This window comes from Thunnus thynnus, chromosome 17, assembly GCF_963924715.1.
Source record: "Thunnus thynnus chromosome 17, fThuThy2.1, whole genome shotgun sequence".
NCBI lineage: Eukaryota > Metazoa > Chordata > Actinopteri > Scombriformes > Scombridae > Thunnus > Thunnus thynnus.
In genome coordinates, this window is record NC_089533.1 from 27,894,581 (window position 1) to 27,915,915 (window position 21,335).

Here is a 21,335-nt window from a genome sequence, read left to right on the forward strand (position 1 = left end):
CACAAATAAGTGGATGTGCTGTGCTTTTATCAAGCTGAGGAGATTCTGATGCTGTTATAAGAGGAGGTGGGGGGGCGTTGTAACCGAGACGATTGTGTCAAAACTGGCTGAGGATTTAAAGCTGGTGGTGGAGGTGGATGCTGAGTGGGTTTAGGGGAGAGAAAATGGGAGTGGGGTGGTGGAAGGGGCGGGGTGCTAAGTTTGGTCCCAGCAGTGACCAGGAGGATGACCTAGATGGTGTTTGGGGGGGTAAAGAAGGTGAATTCTCACAGGTGGTTGTTGGTGAGGAGGGTGATGTCTCTCATGATTAAAACTTTCTTCAGGTGGGGGCTGAGGTGGCTCTCTTTTAAGGTTTCTGCCACGTTGTGTTATGTCTTCTTCTTCTTCTGATTCCTCTTTTCTCTTGTCCCTGGCAGAGGGAACAGATGGGTGGCACAGGAAGTAAAATAGGTTAGAGATGAACAATTGTACTCCTGACTTGTTAAGGCAAAGTCTATCTGCCTTAAAAAGATGTGTGTGGTCCCAGAAAAAGTTGAAATAGTCAATAAAATGCACTGAATGGACAGTACAAGCAGTTGAGAGCCATGTGTTTAGTGCCAACAATCTGCTGAATCTCTCAACTCTCTCCTCTGACTGGTGGTAGAGGGCCACTGATAAACACCAGAGCTGACTGTGTTTAACAGATCAAATCAAGTCTCCTTTCAGTACTTCAGACTGTTGTTTCACAACATCATCGGTCTCTATGTGCACTATGGTGTTTTTCACAGTTGGATATGCAGTCATGATATGCAGGATTCTTAGTCAGAGATCATATCCTTGGGAAAACAGAGTATTTGGGTGTTCTTACTGCACATGCTTCATACATCTTTAACAGCAAAGTCACTCACAATCACAGTTTGAGGCCCAAGCGTTAGTTTTCTCTGTAGCCTTTTACTTTCTGATTTAGAGGTTATCCAGGTCATCAGACAGAGATCCAGGGTCCCTCAACAGTGAAGTGAATCTGTTCCGGTCTCCAGTTGCACACTTGGTTGTCAGGGAGGATTGTTGCTAGTTCTCCCTTTCACAGCTGTTCTACTACTGTGTCCTACTAAGAACAGGGGTTGAAGAGGCGCTATGCCAGGATGATAATGCTGCAGGCCAGCCGGTCACATCACAAATCTCAGGTTGCAGCTCTGCTGGCTACTTGTCCTCCCCTTTCCCAGAGAAATTATTTACTCTTAGGCTTTGCACCAAGAGGACTGCCACTTGTAGATTTATTACCCAGTACACAGTCCTCCTGTTTCTTGGTATCTTGTTGGTGCTAATTAGTTGGTGTTAGTATGATCTTGCCACTGTTTTGAGTCCATGGTAAAGTGGTGTTGTTCCCACATAGTCCATCCATGTTCACTTCATGGTGAACTTCCAGCACTACAATCTTCTGTAGAAGTTTGTAGTAGTTGTCTGTGGAGAAGGGAGGCATCTTGCTGCTAATTAGCTTCAGCTAAGAACCACGTTTCCAGTCACTGCAGTACAGGCTTGTGCTGTTGGTAGGCCTCACTCATATAGTGCTGAGGAGGTCATACAAATGTTGAAATATGGCAATAGCCTATATCTACAAAGAATTACAGTCCCAGTGATGAATGAGTATCCAGGAGCTGCTGCTCGTAATTTCTCAAAGAAAAAAAATAAGAATATCAGCAGAAGAATACAGAGTTGAGAAAAAGCAGCAGAGTGTCTGCACTGTAAGCAGGCAGGAGGCATAGCTGTGATGGCCGAGTGGTTAAGGCGTTGGACTTGAAATCCAATGGGGGCTCCCCGCGCAGGTTCGAACCCTGCTCACAGCGCTGTTTATCCTCTCTGACACACACTATTGTCTGTTGCCGCTGTTCAGTGAGACATCCTGCCTCCTGTGGAAGTAATTAGTGTGGTTTCCTCACCAACAACAAGACAGACAAAAGGTTTGCTTGCTGGCTGTGACCTCTGATAAACTCTAAATCACACACAGGAACATGAATCCTCCGCCTGTCTCTAGCAAAGACACTCATCTGTCCCCTGCTAAATCCTTTAAATCCCACAGGTCGTAAAGTGAGGGACCCTGATGCCGCAGTTTTATGGCCAGTCACAGAGAGGTAGCACCTCCTATTCTCCTCTGCTGCTCTCTGCTCTTTGTCTCCGTTGCTCTTGCAATTAGAGCCCCGACATTTAATGGGCCTGCTCATAAACATTCGACCTGCATTGTGTTGAAGAGAGAAGGTTTTTTACAGGGTTTGTTTAGCCTTCATTTAGTCAAACTCTGATGAGAGGAGGGAAGGGAGAGGAAGGAAGGAAGGGAGGGAGGAAAATACAGAAGGAACTGATGGAAGGAGGAGGACTGACTTCTTAAACAAATGTATTTTCTATGTTGAGAGCTATTTTTCAAAGCCTTTTTTAGTTTGTGTGTGTTTTATACACTTCAGTAACCACCCCACCCCCACCTTAATTTAATCTCCCACAGCAATTGCAGTCTCAGCAGGAGGTGCCCACCATGTGTGGGATGGGTGGAGAGGGAGGGAGAGAGGGGATTGCTGAAGCTTGTGTTATTCTCTCCTGGTAAGCATTCAGTTATGAGTTTTCCTTTTTCTTTTTGTTAAGCTTTTTATTGAGTCTATGTCCATCCAGTCAGAGGAACACAGAAGCACATTTTTCATCTGAAAAAACAAAACACAAACACACAAAAACCCCCACTAACATATCCCCCATCTCCTCCCACAACACCAGGGCCGGTTGTAAAATAAGGACTACAATCACATCCACACCCTATTTCCCCCTCCCCCAAGCACTGTATCAACCAATAGCAGGCCTCCAGAGGTGACATGTCAGAGCTTCATATGCACCCTGTCATTATTAAAGACCCCCTCCAGACATGTACTCAGACATATAAAATACTCTGCTTGGAACAATTAAGTGTGTCTCATATGTTTTTTCTTCAAGAAAGTATAATTAAAACCCATAAAATTATATCTACTCCTTCTCCCTAATTAAAAATCCCAAATCTATCAGTATGTAAATATTGTTCATTTTGAACATTTAACTATTGGACACAAGATGTCTCCTGCACTGTAAAGTCCATCCTCAGTGTTTGTGCAATGGAGGCTTCAAGTCTCCACATCACCCTTGTATAAGCTCAACACTGGAACACAATTGACTCCAAACTAGTTGTGATGTCACAAATCATGCCCATAGACCCGCCCCTTAAAATGAGACTTTCCACTTTCAGCAGATGAATGTGAGAACAGCCTTCCGGTGTCTCTGCACATTCATCATTCTGTACAGTAACACTCAAACATCCAACTGTAGGAACAAGAGGAAAAACATTTGTGGGTGGAGGGAGGCTTTAAGACTACCCATCACTCACTGCATCCAACATTATATATTATTTCATTATATTGAAATATGCAAAAAGAAAGTTTATATCTGATATTTATCATTATATGCTATTTGAGATATAATTCATAAATGTCATTTAGATACATGTTGTATTGTTGAACTCAGTAATCAACCTGAAACTGGAGCATTTCCATAAAAAGTTTACCAGCAAGTTTATGTTTACAATCATCTACTGAGTCCATTTGGCTTATTGGAAAGACTTTATTTTACAGGTCCATAATTTATTAATCATTTCCCAATAATTGCTTGGGAAGTTTCATGATAATAACTGTAATTTGGTATTAATTACAGGCAAAATAGAAATGTCTTTGAAATCATTCAAAACATTTAATCCCAAGCAAATATTCACTCATCATTTCATTTATTATTGGACACTTAATTCTTCATATTTAATTGTATGTTTCCCTGTCAACATTTTTACAAATGTTTACACAATCCCTGACCTGTGAAATGACTAGAAGTCTCAGAAAGTCAAACTAAATTCATTGGAATTGATTAATTGGAAATGTACCAACTGGACACAGTCTCTGCTTTTAGTTAGTACCAAATTACATAGTTATTTCCAGGAAACTTCAAAATATATTCTTGGGAATTTTATAGTGAAATTAAAAAAAAATCTTAATTTTTAAAGTAGATATCTTTTAATGTTACAGTCTTTTTAGTGCCAAAGTCCCTCTTTTTGTTACTATACTTCCACCACAGCTCAACAGGGAAACATTGTCTGAGGAAACACAAAGAGGGAATTTGATGCTAAAAAGACTGTAAATGTGTCAGATATCCACTTGATATGACTAACTCAGACTGCTGAGGCCTCATATAAGGTTCAGATACACTTGTAAATGCATTTGTGCACTAAATGACTGTGTGGACACACTGTGGATTTTAGATAAACTAGTGTGATGACTGTACAAAAGTTAATTAAATATGCAACCTACAAAATAGAACTAATGTACTGTCAAAACTACTAAATAAAGTATAAGTATGATGTATGAAACAAAACCTATGTGTCATGTCATTTATTTGTTTGATGTGCCATGTGATGTACCTACGATAAAGTAAACTAAATTAGGTCAAAATGAACTACAAACATAAACTACACAGAAACTAAGGTGTGAGTGCCAGAGCGTTACCTACTTCAAAATCAGTTGTGTGGCTGTGAGTGCGGCCATTACAGACATGCTTGAAAAATTATGAACCTATCCTTTAACATTATATCACACCTGAACAGTATGAAAAATACTAAATGGGCACTATTGTGATTTTTTTGGTCTCATACTTGAGTGATCTTGACTACAATCCATTCTTGATCGCATTCTTGATGAACTGCTTCATATTGTCTCTAAAAGTTATATTCCCCTGAAGGAGCATCTTTAAAAATCCAAAATGTAAGGATTATTTTTTGATATAACAATATTCCAAAATGTTTCAAAGTATGATTGATCATAGCCAATCAAATTGACCACTTCATCCCAAGCATGAAATAATATTTAGGTAATACAGAACCATAACTGGGATCCACATGCAGGTAATACAACTATACACTGCTACAGCAGCATAATGTTTCCCTGTGTTTGTTTCCTAGCACAATGTACTTTGTGTCAGATTTAGAAACTGGCTCCCAGTGTCCAAACAAGATGTGTTCCAGTCAAAACAGGAGCTGACAGCCTTGACTCTGTAACATACTGAAAGCAGATAAGAAAAGACAGAAAGAGAGAAAAACACAAGAAGATACAACCATACAGTTGCTGAGATTCAGCAGAGAATTTCATGGCAAAAAAAACATGAAAATCTTGAAATGTGATGCATTTCCTTGGTAACTTCATACAACCACACTCTGTGTGTATATACAGTATATATCACTATTACTATACATTTTTCTAAGTTTATAATGATCTTTTTTTGTTGACACTAGAACCACCGGGGGGATCATTTTTCCACTTGCCCCAATAACATCTACCTATCTATCTATCTATCTATCTATCTATCTATCTATCTATCTATCTATCTGTCTATCTATCCATCTATCCATCCATCCATCCATCCATCCTAGCTCCAGCTTGTGATATGGCAGTCTGCGTATCAAAAGAAGTCTAAACGATGGGCATTGCTAAGCAACCAGACGTGGTGCGGATGTTGGCCAGGGCATTAAACAATGGTTTCTATGAGGGGTAAAAATTACCCCTCGATGGTTCGAGGTATACAGTAAGTTATCTTTTTTTTTTTATCCTGCACCACGTTTAAATCACTAGATGATTAATAGACCCATTCTAGGAGAAGTCATGAACTGAGAGTGTAGAGTTTTATTTGAACAGAGTTGCACGAATTTGAAAATTCCAGGAGGGTAAAAACGACCCCTTGGCAGTTTACCTGTTAAAAATGAAGCTGATCTGCAGCATGCTTTTTTGTATAAGCCATATGGAAATTTCCTCTTATAACAACATACCAACTCATTATGTTACAAAAAGAAATGTTTCTTATTTTATTGAGATATACTGATTTTGTATAATTGTAACATGAAAATGATCTTTTTAAAATGAGAAACTGAGCAAAAATTTTTTGTGATGGTGGCAGCAACACGTGACTGTAGGCTCTTTCAATATTTTCAGACTTCCCTACCCTGTAGCTCATTGGTTCCTACTGAAAAAATGGATCAATAATTTCCTAAAACGGTCACTGTGGTTTTTTAGCAAACTTTACTCAAACAGAAGGAAATGATGCATTTATTGGGGACTGTTTTCAGTGGTGGATGGATCCATGTTTTGGTGCTCTACCTCTATTTCTGGCAGCAGGAATGTGTTAGTGGGATTGAGTCAGAGTGTGTAATGAAGGAGCAGCTGTGTAGCTCACATGTTTTTAATAGTTTTTGGTTAACAATGAAGGTCTACAGCACAGAATAAGATATATGAGGCTTTAAAGCACACAGTACTTGTTACAAGGATACAGTCATTGTGAGTTTGGCTCTGCACATGAGATTTGACAAGAAGAAAATATAGAATATCACCAAACTTCTCATTTGTCTGTAAATATAGGAATAATAGAACAGTGGCTATGAACATTCACAGAGCCAGCTAGAGATTTTCTATAAGTTGTTACTGATGAACAGCAGGAAGCAACTTACTACCTAAGATGGTTTTTAGGGATGTTAATGTCTCTCTGTTGAGCCACTACTTTGGTCCATACTGAAATATCTCAACAACTATTAGATAGATTGCCATGCAAATAAGTAAGTTTCAAACTTACTAAAGAGGTTTACCTGCACACCTAATGACATTTCCATCAGCCTCAGCTGTACATTGTGTTTTGACTAATTATCAAATGATAGCTTGCTAACATCCTGAACTAAGATGGTGACTGCTGCAAACATTACACCTGTTACACATCAGCATGTTAGCATAGTCTTCTAGAGCACATTAGCTGACTGACATTAGTATATACTGTTGCTCAAACTACTGCTGGGCCTATTAGTGTGGAAGACGACTTTTAGACTTGTTAAAAAAAATCAAACCAATCAATTTAAGCTGGATAAAGACTCTACGATTCTAAGTTGAAAATGAACCTTTATATAATTGTGTTTTCTATTTCTTTTGGTTTTGAACAAAAGATAATGGAGATTTTACTTGATACTGGGGTAGGAGGAGAAGCTGAAGAAATGAATGGGAGAAAAAACGTTGGAGACTAAATGAAAAGAAGTCACTGGGCGCATTAATACCTCAGCTATCACTTTCCCAGTGACTCTCTGAACCAAAAAGCAATTCACCCACAGAGTCTTGCCCTCAGTGTCCTTTGGAACAGTTCCACACGCCTCTTCTCTTTGTCTTTTCCAGTGTTTAAAGCAGTAGCATGCTGAGGCCTCAAAAAAAAAACTTTATTTCTCCTTTTCAAAGACTCCATTGTGCTTTGTGATTTCAAATGTCATCATATTTCAGCATGTAACTACTGGTTGTCTCTGTGCACGGTCTAGAAAATGATAGAGCAGAGCAGAGTGACACATTGGCATAGTCACACTTTGGTCTGAATCCAGCAGGAACACAGCAGCTGTAACATTTATTCAGTGTGTTTTTCCCTCTGATGCTGCATCTATAGAAGGTTTACATGTTCACAGCAGACATTTCCACAAACTCAAATAAAAAGAAAAAGAGCAACAAAGCTGAACAGTGTCCAACAATATGTATAAACCTTTGCACAGTCATACCCCCACAAACCCACTGTATGACAGCGGTCCACTTGAAACTGACTTTACAGCACAATGTGTTGTATTGTCTTCATCAGTTCTCTGAGGGCAAAGAGTCATTGAGAGGCTCCTGTTACACCTGTCAGGATGCCAGGGTTTACATAGAAACACACAAGAGCCTGTTAACCCTGTGTGATCTAGAGCTCAGTGTTTCTCCCATCACAGGATGGTTAGTTGAACAACCAAACCATAAATTGAAAATGTATTTGCCTGATTTTCTCAATTTTGCATTTCTTTTGCATGTCTCTTTGTACCGCAAGTGAGACCGGTTAAAGCTCTGCTCTGCATAACCGCACATGCAAAACTTGGATGTCAGCCTATTTGGGTTAATGTAACAAAATGCATAACAGGTTGTGATGAAGGTATGAATGGCAAATGTAGCAAAGTTAAAAGTACATTACTGGCCCAAAAATACTTGAGTAAAAAGAAAAAGTGCGGTTTTAAAAAGGAACATGTAAAGTTACTGTTCCTGAAAAAAATACATTTTTACTCATTTGTGTTACTTGTAACAAGTTACTACCCAACTCCATGTATAATGTCTGTCACTGAAGGAGCTTTGACTATGGAACCTCAAATTGGGCTTTGGAATTAAAATTTCAAATTCAAAAGCCTGCATTACAGACAGGAAGAAGTGTGGGGTTTGAAAGAAGTTGGCATTTAGAAGGAAGGGAGGGTCTAATGAAACACACTTGTTGAGTTGCATTGTGGGAAATGTATCCTCCCAGTGTGTTTTGGGCTTTCGGACCTGCGCATTTTGGTTGAATCAAACTCTGGTTTGTTTTCCCCCTTAGTGTGATTTGCTTGGGTAGATCTGAACACAGCAATTGTACATGGGTGTGGATCAAAACAGCCTTGGTGGTCTCGGCCCAGTTTACTTGTTTACCAGTTTTAGTTCCCAACGAACTCGAGCGGTTTATTTGTGGTGAGAATGTGATCCAACCTCGATCAGATCCAACTTCTAGGCATATTCTGCAGGTCTGAGCAAAACGGCTCCCATAGCCAGGTGTGCTTTGCATGCTGGGATGCGGATGAGGAATATGATTACGAATTTAACAGTTGCTAACAACAAGAATGAATCAAGGTCCGACCTGGACCATGACGTGGTAATTGGTCAGTGGACCTCCTTCAGGACCTTCTTCCTGTGTTTACATTCTTGCTCCCGCCCCAGACACCTCTGACCAATAAGCGGAGTGAACATCCTCACGTGGCTTGCAGTGATGCATTTTTGGGCGCTTGGATTTTTCTCTGTGTCAAAAGAAACTGAATCAAGAAGAAAACTCACCAAGTTTACAAACTCATCCACTGATTCAGACTAGAGAAATTACAGGTTTGAAAACACCCTAAAAGTCAGACATTTCTCACCCTCACAGAGCAAAATGTGCCTGTTCAGAACGGGCCAATTGTTTGGCCTGTGGCTGCTACTTCAACACATAGAAAACACCAACAACACGAAAGAAACTAACATTCTATTATACACAGATGTTATAAAAACTAAGTACTCAAATAGTAAATAAATGTTCGTTTCTCATTTGGAGTAGCCTAAAATAAGGGATTATATTAAAAATAAAATAATGTGCATCCTAAAATTAAGTGGATCGATTATTTTGGGTCATATCAGATCATACTGGGCTCTTAGATCGTTCCAATTTTCTGTGCCTTCAGTTCGGATTGGGTGGGTATGTTTGCAGGTGACCTACACTCAACCATGTACCTGAACGGCTCCTGTGTAGACACAGCGGTTCTCTCATTTCTGCTGATCTGCTGAACATGCTGCTCATGCAATGTTTGCTCAAAAGATTTGTGCTTTGTCTGTAGCGGCACTTCACAATTGCCACGTGTAACTACAGTCATCGTGTATTGAGCTCTGAGCACTTCCAAAACATGTGTGGCATACCATGTACCTGAACGCTCCCTGTAGTCACTCGCTGCTGCTGCTGATCTGCTAAACATGCTGCTAACTCTACGCTTTCTGTCTAGACACGGACTAAGAGTGTCCATTCTTGATTAAAAGCACTGTTTTCGCTGTCTACTCATTGGTTTATTCAGAGTTTATTAATATTAAACATTTCACATATCCAAATTGCACCAAATTCGACAGTGCACTCCCTTTGGTCCCCAGCCATACACACAAGTGTGGAGTCGATTGAGTAAACAGTTCAAGAAATACGTGAAGGACATACATACATACGTACATACAGACACACAGAGATTCCCTCCTTTAGTACATAGATTAAAAAACATCTGTCTCTTGTGAGTCTCCCAGCTACTGAGAGTGCAGTACAAAAACACTGGACTGCCACTTTAAACGCTGTATCTGATTTGTTCAATCCGTACACAATCAACAACAACAAATGGAAGTTATGTGCTTTTCTATTCCTTGCAGAAAGTGGTTCCCGGAGGTCACTGCTCCTGGCTGCGCTTTGCCAAGAAACAGTTCCTGAATGTACCAGTTCTGCCAACTGTCAAGAGAAAGACAGACATATCAATGACAGGTAAATGCTGTTTGTGTGTACTCTCTACTATATCAAGAAGTAATTCCTGTTGTAAAACATGAATCAAATCTGTGAAGTAACATGATTTGCTTTATTAAAAAACTCAGTCCTATCATTATTCTTACAGCAACTACAAGACAAGCACAGTTTAATTAAATTTTAAAGCAGTTCTGCCAACTGTCAGTCAGTAAAATGAGATAAGAAACAAAATAAAAACAGACACATCAGTGACAGGTAAGTGCTGCTGTTAGCATGCACTCACACTCCCACTTGGCAGCTCACTATGCAGCAAATCGCTGTAGGGACAACCAAGCTCACAAATCCATCATGCCCAAAGCTAACCCAACACGATGCAGCATTAATGTCAACAGTAATACTACTTACAGCTTTTCATTCTCAGGTAACTCACACAGCCTGACAAACTGTCACAGCCTCAGTGTGTGATGAGGCCACTATGACCTTATCCTCAAGTTACAAGCTTTTTAACATATTCATAAGTTATTTTGTCTTTGTCTCTCTCTTTTTTTGCATATATTTGGTCTATACACTGTAAACATGAAGTTAGGCTTTGTTCACATGATTTTCTTTACCTCTATCTTCTTTATTTGATATGTTCTCTAAGGACTGAGTGTAGTAATTGATAACAATAACAGCTACCAATACACACATTTATGTTACATTTTTAGAAAACATTGACTGTGGCAGATGCCCTATGGTGTTTTTGACCACTACTAGCATTATTTATTATTATATTTATTATAGCAATGTCAGGTTAGCTGTTTCCCCCTGTTTCCAGTCTTTATGCTAAGCTAAGCTAACCAGCTGCTGGCTGTGGTTTCATATTTAGCATAAAGACATAAAAGTGGTATCAATCTTCTCATCTAACTCAAAGAAGGTTGTTATGGTAACTAGGTTGTTATGGACCAACCAGAGAATGTGAGAAAGTGCAACCGGATGAAGCAAATAATACAGGAGTTTATATGTCAAACAACTGTGTCTTGGCAGGGCTACGGTAGGGCTTTTGTAATTCTTGGAGAGGCTATAGCTCCATCTAGCCCCACTCTACCACCGCTTAAGGGCGCACATGAATAATACATTTTAATTAGAAGATAAAAAATGTGTGTATCCCATGTTCATTCTCACAGCTTTATCATAATCAGGTGTCATCTGTATGGCTTCACAGACGGTGGTTTGCAGGAACCACAAACACAGTGGATTTACATTGCATTAAGATTTCTGATGAACTCTACAATTATCACAAATCAGGAGATTTCCCCAGGTAAGACTGAAAGTCTGTAAATACAGCATCAGCATGACAGTTAAGACTACATCTGAACTGTTACACTACATTCAAACACACCTCTCTTTTTCAAATCTGGACCTGAATATCTTTCAGATGCCACATTACAATCTTTCAATGTTTCATTTGTGTTAAACTTTACTTAATTCTTTCACTTTCTTTCTTTCTTTCTTTCTTTCTTTCTTTCTTTCTTTCTTTCTTTTCCTCCCTTCCCCCTCACTGCTCCTCTTTTATCTCACCTCCACAGCAGGAACACATGTACACATTTTACAAGGTGTTGAACAACCTCACACAATGCATACAATTATCTGTAACAGCTCACAGATGGGCAATCACTCTGCCACATCAACATGCTTTATAATGTGGTTTCAGTGTGTGCACACACACGCACACACACCTACAGCACATATGGAGAGTGGTTGTGTAAATGGCTGTCTTGCTGAAAGGATGCCATGGGCAAGAACAGTCACGGGGAATCCAGCTCCACGTGCTGCAGCTCCACTCGGCATTGGACAGAATACTGGGAGCAGAGGTCTAATATATCACAAACACTCAAACAAAGGTAAAAGCAGGTATTTGTCTGTACACACACACACTGAACCAGCAGTGCTTTGATTATTGCAGTAATGTCTTAAAGGGGACCTGTTATGCTCATTTCCAGCTCTATATTTTTATTCTGGGACTCCATCAGAGTAGCTTTGCATGATTCAAAGTTCAAAAAACTTCTTATTTATCTTTTACTGGCCGTTTATGCAGCCCCTCAGTTCAGCCCCTGTCTCTAACAGGCAGTCTTAGCTCCTGCCTCTTTAAGGCCCCCCTCCCTATGACCCCGCATAGTTCTGATTGGTCAGCTTTCCGGAAGCTTGCCAAGGGGCAGCCGTATCAGAGTCATGTTAAGTTACCACCGATGAAACCCCAATATATCCTGCTTTACTGCTTCAAATTAAAAGTTTTTAAATGACTAAATAATGGGACTTTTATTGTGAAGAATTTATGGAAATTAAATGTGTTCCTGACTGAATTCCTTGGCTCCTTGGCTGAGCTAAAAAACTGATCGAAACAACAAGATATGGAGATATTTGGAGCTCTTTGTTCAGCGGATCAGTTAGAAATAATGCAGGGAGGAATAGTACAAGCAGAAACAGCCACAGTGATGATGGTGTTTGATGAAGAACTGCAGACAGCCAGCACACCTCTAACAGATAAACTACTTTTTTTTACTAATATTACATTGCCATGCTGTGTAATGGAAAAACACTAAGCATGCCAGCTCAACTCGAGTTATGGCTTGGCGTGACTAACCCCAACACAATGGAAAAATGCCGTAATGTTAGCAGTAAATTTGCACACTGTGCATGGAGCAGATGACCATATAAAGAAATCTGTCACGATGATGTCAGCTCGGGCTGAAAGTAGAAAAAAATGTTGGAAACAGTATTTCAGAGCAGTCTGAAGCTGGTGCTTTTTGCTCACAGGGGTTACTTCTACAGATGTTTACCTCATTATTTGACATGTTGGCCATGTTTAATATGAACATCCAACACTGTAACATTACATATATGACTGATAATAAGGAAAGCATAATACGTCCCCTTTAAATACTAGTCCATAAGTGAGTAATTAATATTAATATGACAGATTCTTTCATCAGATATATGTTTATATATAAAATATGTTCTTGCCACTTTCTGTCCTATCATCTTTTGCAGCTTCTTCAAATTTAATCCCCAAATTCATTCCTATACTGTAACACCAAACAGGCTGATCATCTCCACCTTCCCTTTATACAAAACAAAACATGGTCAGTACTCCCTCAGATAGTGTGGTTTAAAAGAAATTTGTCTTTTTATTTTTATTTTTTTCATGATGAAAAATTATCATTCTTTATTTTATTTTATTTCAGATATTTCTTTATCTTTTAACATTATTATTTCCTGCTGATTGGTGAACTGTTCATTTTGTGTGCTTTCTTTGTATTTTAATTAATTAGTTTAGTATCTTACATCCTCTTTTGTCACATGTTTTGTTTCTATAATCTGTTTTTTATGCTTTTGTATATGTGTGCAAAAAATGTCTAAATTAGAACCACAGGTGTGAATGTCTGCCTGGATAACATTTTGGTGAGAAAATTTTACAAGTATAACCCTATGAGGAGGGTTTTCAGCTCTGCTATGTCGCAGCTCTTGGATGGCAATGTCAGTCAGTACATCACTTTGGTCCTCACTGAAATATCTCAACTATACAACATAAGAGTTTGCACAGGTATCCATGTTGTCCAATAAATCAGTTAGGAGGTTTCTAGCTGGTCACAGCAACATGATTTTAAGTCTACCATAATGCAGCAAGATGTGATGGCTCTGGCTATCAATCATTCATGATCGGTAGGAAAGTACCAGAATAGTATCCAGTGGAATCTGCTCAGCAACAGCAAAATGAGCACGCTGTACTCACTTGCACATCTGAAGTTGTTGTTCATTTCAGATGTATGAAAAGTCAATACTGGAGTGCCTATAACTATATATTCCCCATTTCTATTTCTATCCATGTTTGGAATTTCAAAGAGAAAAGGAGAAAAACATGCTCAGTAGATTTCATGCCAATCTCCTATCTTATTATGGAAATTGGTGTCAGATTGAAAGTATGCGGTTAACCAAAATCATTAGGAATTGTCCACTGGGGCCAGTATTTCAAAATGATCTTACAGGACTGTATTGGTTGGATTGGATTAAATTCAGATCAGATCTGAAGATTGGGTATTTCAAAGCGGAATCAAAGATTTCTGATCCTGAAGATTTGGATTCAGATTTGGTAATCCAATCGAACATTTAATCTGGACAAAATGCTGCATTTGGGTATTCCAAATTTTAAGGCAGAGGTCTGGATCAATTTGATGCCAATATTCAGGATCATTTGGATCCCACTTCATGGGTGGATTTGACATAGATTGACAAATTACAATACTGTTACCTAAGATGTTCATTACATTTACACTCTAAATTTGAATGTGCCCTTCAAATGTGGAAGTGTTTTAGTTCTAAAAGAACCAAGTAATTGAAGAAATTTGTAAAGCACTGCAAAATATGGTTAGGCTACAATTCTCCCTGAAAACAACTGGAAAAACTGCTGTAAATACAAATACAAACAATGCATTTCTTAGTCTAGTTTCACTTAAACATTGTAACTTGTTTGTACCAAAACATCCAACATATGTTTTTGTTTGTGGTCACACAGTAGGTTAGCAGAGACAACAGGAATGTGGGGTCCAAACAAGGTTTCCTAAAGTTACAGTGTTTCCAGTGCAATGTTTCCACAGTCAATGTTAGTTAGTGCTACTAAAGTTGTCAGATGACAAATCAATCCATTGCCTTATGCAAATCCATTCAAAAATGTTGAGATTTAATATTTTTTATGAAGGACACATTGGGTTAAGAGGGGTTATCATAGCCTCTATTCCAACTTTCTTTTTCAAAAGTAGCATCTCATGTTTTATCCTGGAAACACTTTGCCGTGCCATGTGTAACATTGATAACTAAACTATGTGACCATGTACGAGGTGAGATACATTAAATTATTGCTGTAAATTATTGCCATTTAAAAGTCCTTTATATAGGTGCTATTTAGTGTGCGGAAATCTCTCTGTTCAACTCAGTGGAGATACAAGATACATGGGAATTATAAATTAGTCCATTAATTAAAATAGTTGTATGGGAACGTCATTTTTAGGAGACAGGGTTGTCTCCCCCTGTCGCTCCATGTTAAGTTCTGCTCTGTTACATTAAAATATCAGTTACTGTACTGTATGAGGAGCAGAAATACGGGCTCGGCTTTTACATCGCTCACAGCTACTGTGTTCACTATTGCAGTCTGGACTGCTCACATGCGCCACCTGGTGGTTGCTGGTGTACACTGCAGCTAGTGCTGGAATCAGCTTGATACAATACAGGGGAAACTGCTTATAGTGATCATGTCTGTCCGGGTCAAATTGACTGTAAGCGACTGATTATTATAACCAATTTTTTTGTTTTCTTCATTTCTCATGCAGGTTACCATCTAATTGACATTTCTATATTTATTGCATGAATATAAAGTAATGAAATGGGCGGCTTCGCTATTTACTGAATTTTATTTACTGTTTCAAAATACAGTACAGCTGTTTCAAATGCTTGTTTCGCTGCTAGATCTCGCTGCAGTTTTGCTGCTGACAGCTTCCTGACTCATTTTAAAAAAGACGAGAGAAAGAGAGAGCACGCCCAAACCAGCTGAGAGGGAGGGGTGGGGGGTGGGGGGGGGGGGCAGTGGTCAAGTGAGCTAGAGAGTGGATGAGGAGAGCGAGCAGTGGTAGCAAAGAAGCCAGTGAGTTAATGAGTCAAGAGTCAATGTTTGACCTAATTCCACTTAATTCCCTTTTAAAGGTTGAACCACAGACCGCCACATACATCAGCAGAGCCAGTAAGCCCACTAGCTACTTATTAGCTACTACTGTTAGCATTATCTAAGCTGAATTAGCGATTGTTACGGCCTCATGTTTCGTAGGTGACAATTCAAGTAGCTGGCTAGCATGACATGTTGGTTGTCATTCGCATAGTCTTAAAAATGCCACATATTAGACAAAAATATGCTTAAATTTGGATGCGATAGCTGTGCTGCCACTTGCTCATTTTGTGAAATGGTCTACCATGTTTATTTTTTTAAATTTGTTTTGTTTGTTTATTTGTTTTTCTGTTCAGATCCCAGGGCTGAGATTTGGAAATCCCTATCTGGTCATATCTGGATGACCATGATCCAAGCTACCAGTGTTTTAAAATACTCAGACAAAGTCAGTGAGATTATTTTTATACTTGACTGAGAAAAGGGAGATTTCATTATCCAGATCATTCTGATCCAGATCACAAGTTTTGAAATACTGGCCCCAGGTGACCATGAATGTCCACTGGACATTTTATAGAAATCTGGTAAGTTGCTCTGGCTGTTGTTGTCAAGATGATGCTATATAAGCTCTTCACCCAAGTCTTGGATGAACAGACAAATCCACTGACTGACAAACAAGTCCTCTAATCATATGAATGTTTTCTGATCTGGCATCCAGGATATTGTTTCTTGGACTGGTTAGTTATGGGCAACTGGGTAAAGTTAAAGTTTATTTTCGATCACGGAAAAATCTTAACAAATAGGTTCACATTTTTAAAATCTATCTTAAAACAACATCTTTTCTGATGTACAGCACCAGTCAAAAGTTTGGACACACCTTCCCATTCACTTGAATGAGAAAGTGTGTCCAAACTTTTGACTGGCACTGCACGTTGAAAGCATCGGTCACGTATCACTCCTCCTGTGTGTACTTGCTGTGCAGAGATTGCTTACAAAAATCATTTCAAAATAAGTAACCAGACAAAATCCATAGTCCTCATTTTGTGCAAAATAAATAGAATATGAGGCTCTAGCAGTCTAAGTCAAATCAAATGGGTATCTCTCCATATAAAGCAAAGAATCTCTGTCTGTTTGTCTGTCTGTCTGTCTGTCTGTCTGTCTGTCTGTATGTATGTATGTATGTATGTCCTTCCCATATCTCAAGAACCATTCATCACACACTTGGCGGGTGCATTGCTGGGCACACAAGGGAGTGCAGTCTTAAATTTGGTGCAGTTTGGCCACTCGACATGTTCAATATTAATAAACTTGGAGTAAACAAGCGATCAGTGAGTTGCTCCGCTCTGCAGCAGTGGAGTAGGGCTTCTGGGCTCTGTGATTTCATGTCATGGTCAGAGCTGTACAACCCTGCCAGGACAGAGACAGAGGGATGACATCAAATACAATATACAAATTTACAATGTCACCTTAATTTTAACTGATCTCTCACAGTCAGTCAGTTGAAAACATGGATACCTGTGAATGTCTGCCTGGATAAATTCCTCAAATTAATATGAATACATAAACAATAGATAAAGGATTTATTGAAGTGTTCCAGTATAAAATGTAAATGTGATATCTATTTCCTCTCAGTATTAACAGATGATGGTATGGAGGACATGAGGAAACACATGGGGGCTGAGATGTAGGAAATGGAAGAAAAGCAGAAGACTGCTGCGAAGATCATGGTCCTAAAGGAGAGGGAGTCCTGGAGAGGTGACAGACAGCAGCTGCTGGATGAAAGAAGGACCATGCAGAGGAAGCTCTCTGTCACTGAAGGAAACAACAGGAAGTTAGAGTGACCTCCAGAAGGAAAAGGAGAGGATCAGACACAGAGAAGAAGAGATCTGGTCTCTTCAGCACCAGCTCTCTGCTCAGGAGGAAAAATACGACTCAGCCATGGCTGTCTGGTGGAGGAAGCTGAATGAAATACTTGAGAAGGCAGCAGGGGCAATCAAAAAGAGATATGAGTGGATCATTTCTCTTCAACGCCACCACCACATTCAGAGAGAAGAAACAGAGAGGAAGAGAGCCTGTGTTGAGGTATGCAAACAGTCCAGCAGGTTGAAGAACGTGGAAGAGAGCTGGCAGAAAAAAGTCAGCCAGCTTGAAGAGCTCCTCAGTGACAAAGACAAAGAGATCAGCAGGGCCAAGAAAAAAGACAAACTTGCACCATCACTCACATCAAAACATTGGCCCTGCTGAACAAGAAAGAGTCAGCTCTGAAACAGAGTAAATTGACCTGAGAGACGCTAGAGGAAAAACTCAGAAAGCAGCTTGCTGACAGACAGGAGAGCTACCAGAAAGAGCTCTCAGAAAGAGAAGACAGCTTCCAGAAGGAGCTCTCTGAAACAGCAAGAAAGTTCAGAATGGAGCTATCTATGCTGTTTGAGAGTTTGGAGAGGAGATCACAGCAGTAGGAAAAAGAGAAGAGAGAGCTGGAGGAGACGCTGGAGGCTAAAGACAATATCTGGACCCACGAGGAGGCGCAGAGGAAAGAAGAGATCCAGCATCTCACAGAGGAAAACCTCCAGCTTCACGTTTGCTGCCTCAGCTCATCTTTTTAATTCTAACAACTGATTTCAGATAACTTCAGAGCTTAGGAATTGAATTCAAAGTATGCTGCCTTTCTCTTTTCAGGAGCTCCTGATGGAAAAGAAGAAGAAGAAGAAGAGCTTCTGGAGCTGGAGTTGCAATAACAGCGATAGTTCCCTCTTTCCCCAAACCCTTCCCCCATCTCACCCACCCCTGTACCCTTCCTACCCCTACACCCACCCTACCCTCTCCCTCACCCTACCCTCACTGTTTTCCTACCCTCATCCCTCCCTTCCTACATTTCTTCTTCCCTCCATGTATTTGTTGTAAACAGGTCATTAAAATTCAGGGACCGTGACAGTTATGAAGTTCTGTATTTTAATCCCTCAGTGATTCAAACTTCTCTCTCACACGCTGTCACACATCAAGCAAACTCAGCAGCTCCTAGAGGCCTCCAAATGAATTAGGGCCCTAAAAGTCCCCTGTAACTGACAAATGATGATATGTGACATTATTAGATTGTTGCATCAGTGTGTAAGCAGCATTTTACTGTTGAAGAGGGTCCAGGTGGAGCCAGTCTGAGCTACTTTATATATTAGTTTAGTTGTGGCTCTGAAGCTGGAGTCAGGCCCCATCCAAAGGACCACAAGATAAATCAATCACAAGAGAGACAAGAAGGCAAAACCAAGTTCTGATACACAAATCTGTATCTAAATTTTAAACTTTCCTCTGATCCTAGCTTTTTGTGAAATATTGAATCGTGAATAGCTACTGAAATTAAATCGTGCGAGAGGTGTAGAGGGGAAATGTCTCTTTGGTGGAAATGCAAACAACTCATTGACATCTGAAATGTGACAAGGAGCCACAACTACACACGTATTCTATACAAGAGACACATCTACACCATAGACTGTATAAAAATATGGACATTATTACCGTGATGTCGGTTTTGAAGCTCAAAGTGAGCCACTCCGGCCATCGCGATCTTGGCAGTGCGTGACTCAGCCATGTCTTTCATTATGTATAACTTTACGGCTTAATAAAATTTAAACGGGTGAGTTGTAAAAAAATTCACCCACCATACAGTTGTCATGAAAGGGGAAATGAGCTATAGAGACCAAAACCGTTTTTTGTACCAGGCTGTAAACATGTTTATTTCTGCTGTAAAGTTGGGCATTTTAACATGGGGGTCTATGGGGATTGACTCACTTTTAGAGCCTCAAGTGGCCACTCAGGGAACTGCAGTTTTTGGCACTTCCGCATTGGCTTCATTTTTCAGCCCCGGAGGGTGCCGCTTGATCTACACACTGATTTTTACAAGAGGTCACATGCCAAAAAGGTTTAGAGCCACTGATTTCATGTAAAAATTTATTATATCAGGATAAGCCCCTTGAGATGTATCATCTTTTTAGCACAAAGTTCCCTCTTTGTGTAGAAAGAGTTCTCCATGCATTTTCCAGCAATATGCAACTGAATCAGATGCTTCTCAGGTCAGGGACACCAAATTTCAGATGAGAAAAGACCTGAGCACACTGATTGATTGATAGTCTTTAATAGTGGAAACAGACCAAAGTTTCGACAATACTGTGTCTTCATCAGAGTCAAAGGACTCTGTGTTTCAGTGGACGGTGTTTCCTTGCTGAGCAGAGTGGAGGGCATTTTGTTCTAAAAAGATTTAAACTTTGGAAGTAACCCAGTTGATTCATGTAATCTTTTCCCTTACACCAACAACCGGCATATGATAATGTCACTTCTATGAGTTAACATAATTTCCACACTTTTTCCACACAATACTCCTTACCATAAGACAAAAACTGAGTTCAAATCACACAAATATTAAACCAAACATTTAAGTAATTAAAATGAATTCCCCTCATACTTGGTCCAACCCATGACATCAGCCGTGATGTCAGCGAGAGCTTAAAAGCAGTGGTTCAGTGATTCCCTTTGTCTCCTGGAAAGCATAGTGAGTATGGTAAGTAACAAAACAAGCTGATGTATAACTCAAGAAATTCAGGACTTAAATCAATAAACAATACGTGAACTTAAATACTTGTCTTCCTTGATTAAACCAAAAATGCAGATGTAAATGTAACAAAACAATGCTAAACACAAACCAAACCTAAGATAGTATGTGAAAGCAACGGTACAGAAAGATGTTCCACTGACTAAACAACCACATGACAGGTATGGAAAGAAATACATTGAAGTGTACCAGGGACAAACTGCGTGCTCTCACCTACTTTGTCACAGGGTTAGGGTTAGGGTTTTCTCAAGAAACCATCTCCATGACAACTGAGCAGACTCTCAACTCTTGAGGACTGTGGCATGAGGTTGGAAGATCTAGAAAAAGCTGGTAAGTAGACCTTGAGTTGAGATTTCCTTGTCTAATCACTTGGTTGATGTTTGGGAAAGATTTTGGCTTCACAGAATGCATTTCTGTATGAACACGGTTATGTGATAATTTGTTTGTTACTTTATAGTATAACGTAGATTCATTATAGAGTATTAAATGATATACTGTATGCACTGCAATCTCTCTAAAAGACTGTCAAATCAATTGCATAATAATACTTAAAAAGAGGAATGTGATTCATACTTCCTGTGTGTAAACCATGCAAACACAATGGGAAAACAAGCATCAGCATGATTCTCAATGTAATCATAAAAAATAATAATAAAATGTTTAAATATTACAGAGAATAGTTATCCTGTGATGCTGGCAGCGGATATAAAGCCATGTATCGCTTTCTTCTTTCGTGGATGTCCAGTGAGCTTCTGTGTCATGTCTCATCTGGATTTAGTCTTGCTAAATCACTGTGAGAGATAATTTGGATATGTGGCATGTCAATGTCAGAAATAAAGGAGAGCTACTGATGCTAAAGTATGATGTGTCTGATGGAGATGAACGGCTTTTTCCTGTTGGCTCAGCAGCAGTCTGGTTTATTCATCAGTAGAGTGGAAA

The 21,335-nt window shown here is 39.5% G+C and overlaps 1 non-coding gene across 1 annotated transcript; it reads left to right on the plus strand.

Annotated features, from left to right (window-relative positions):
• The first annotated feature begins 1,741 nt into the window (after window positions 1-1,741).
• On the plus strand, window positions 1,742-1,823 carry trnas-uga (transfer RNA serine (anticodon UGA)). The gene has a single exon. It is a non-coding gene; the product is annotated as a tRNA-Ser (tRNA).
• Window positions 1,824-21,335: the final 19,512 nt, after the last annotated feature.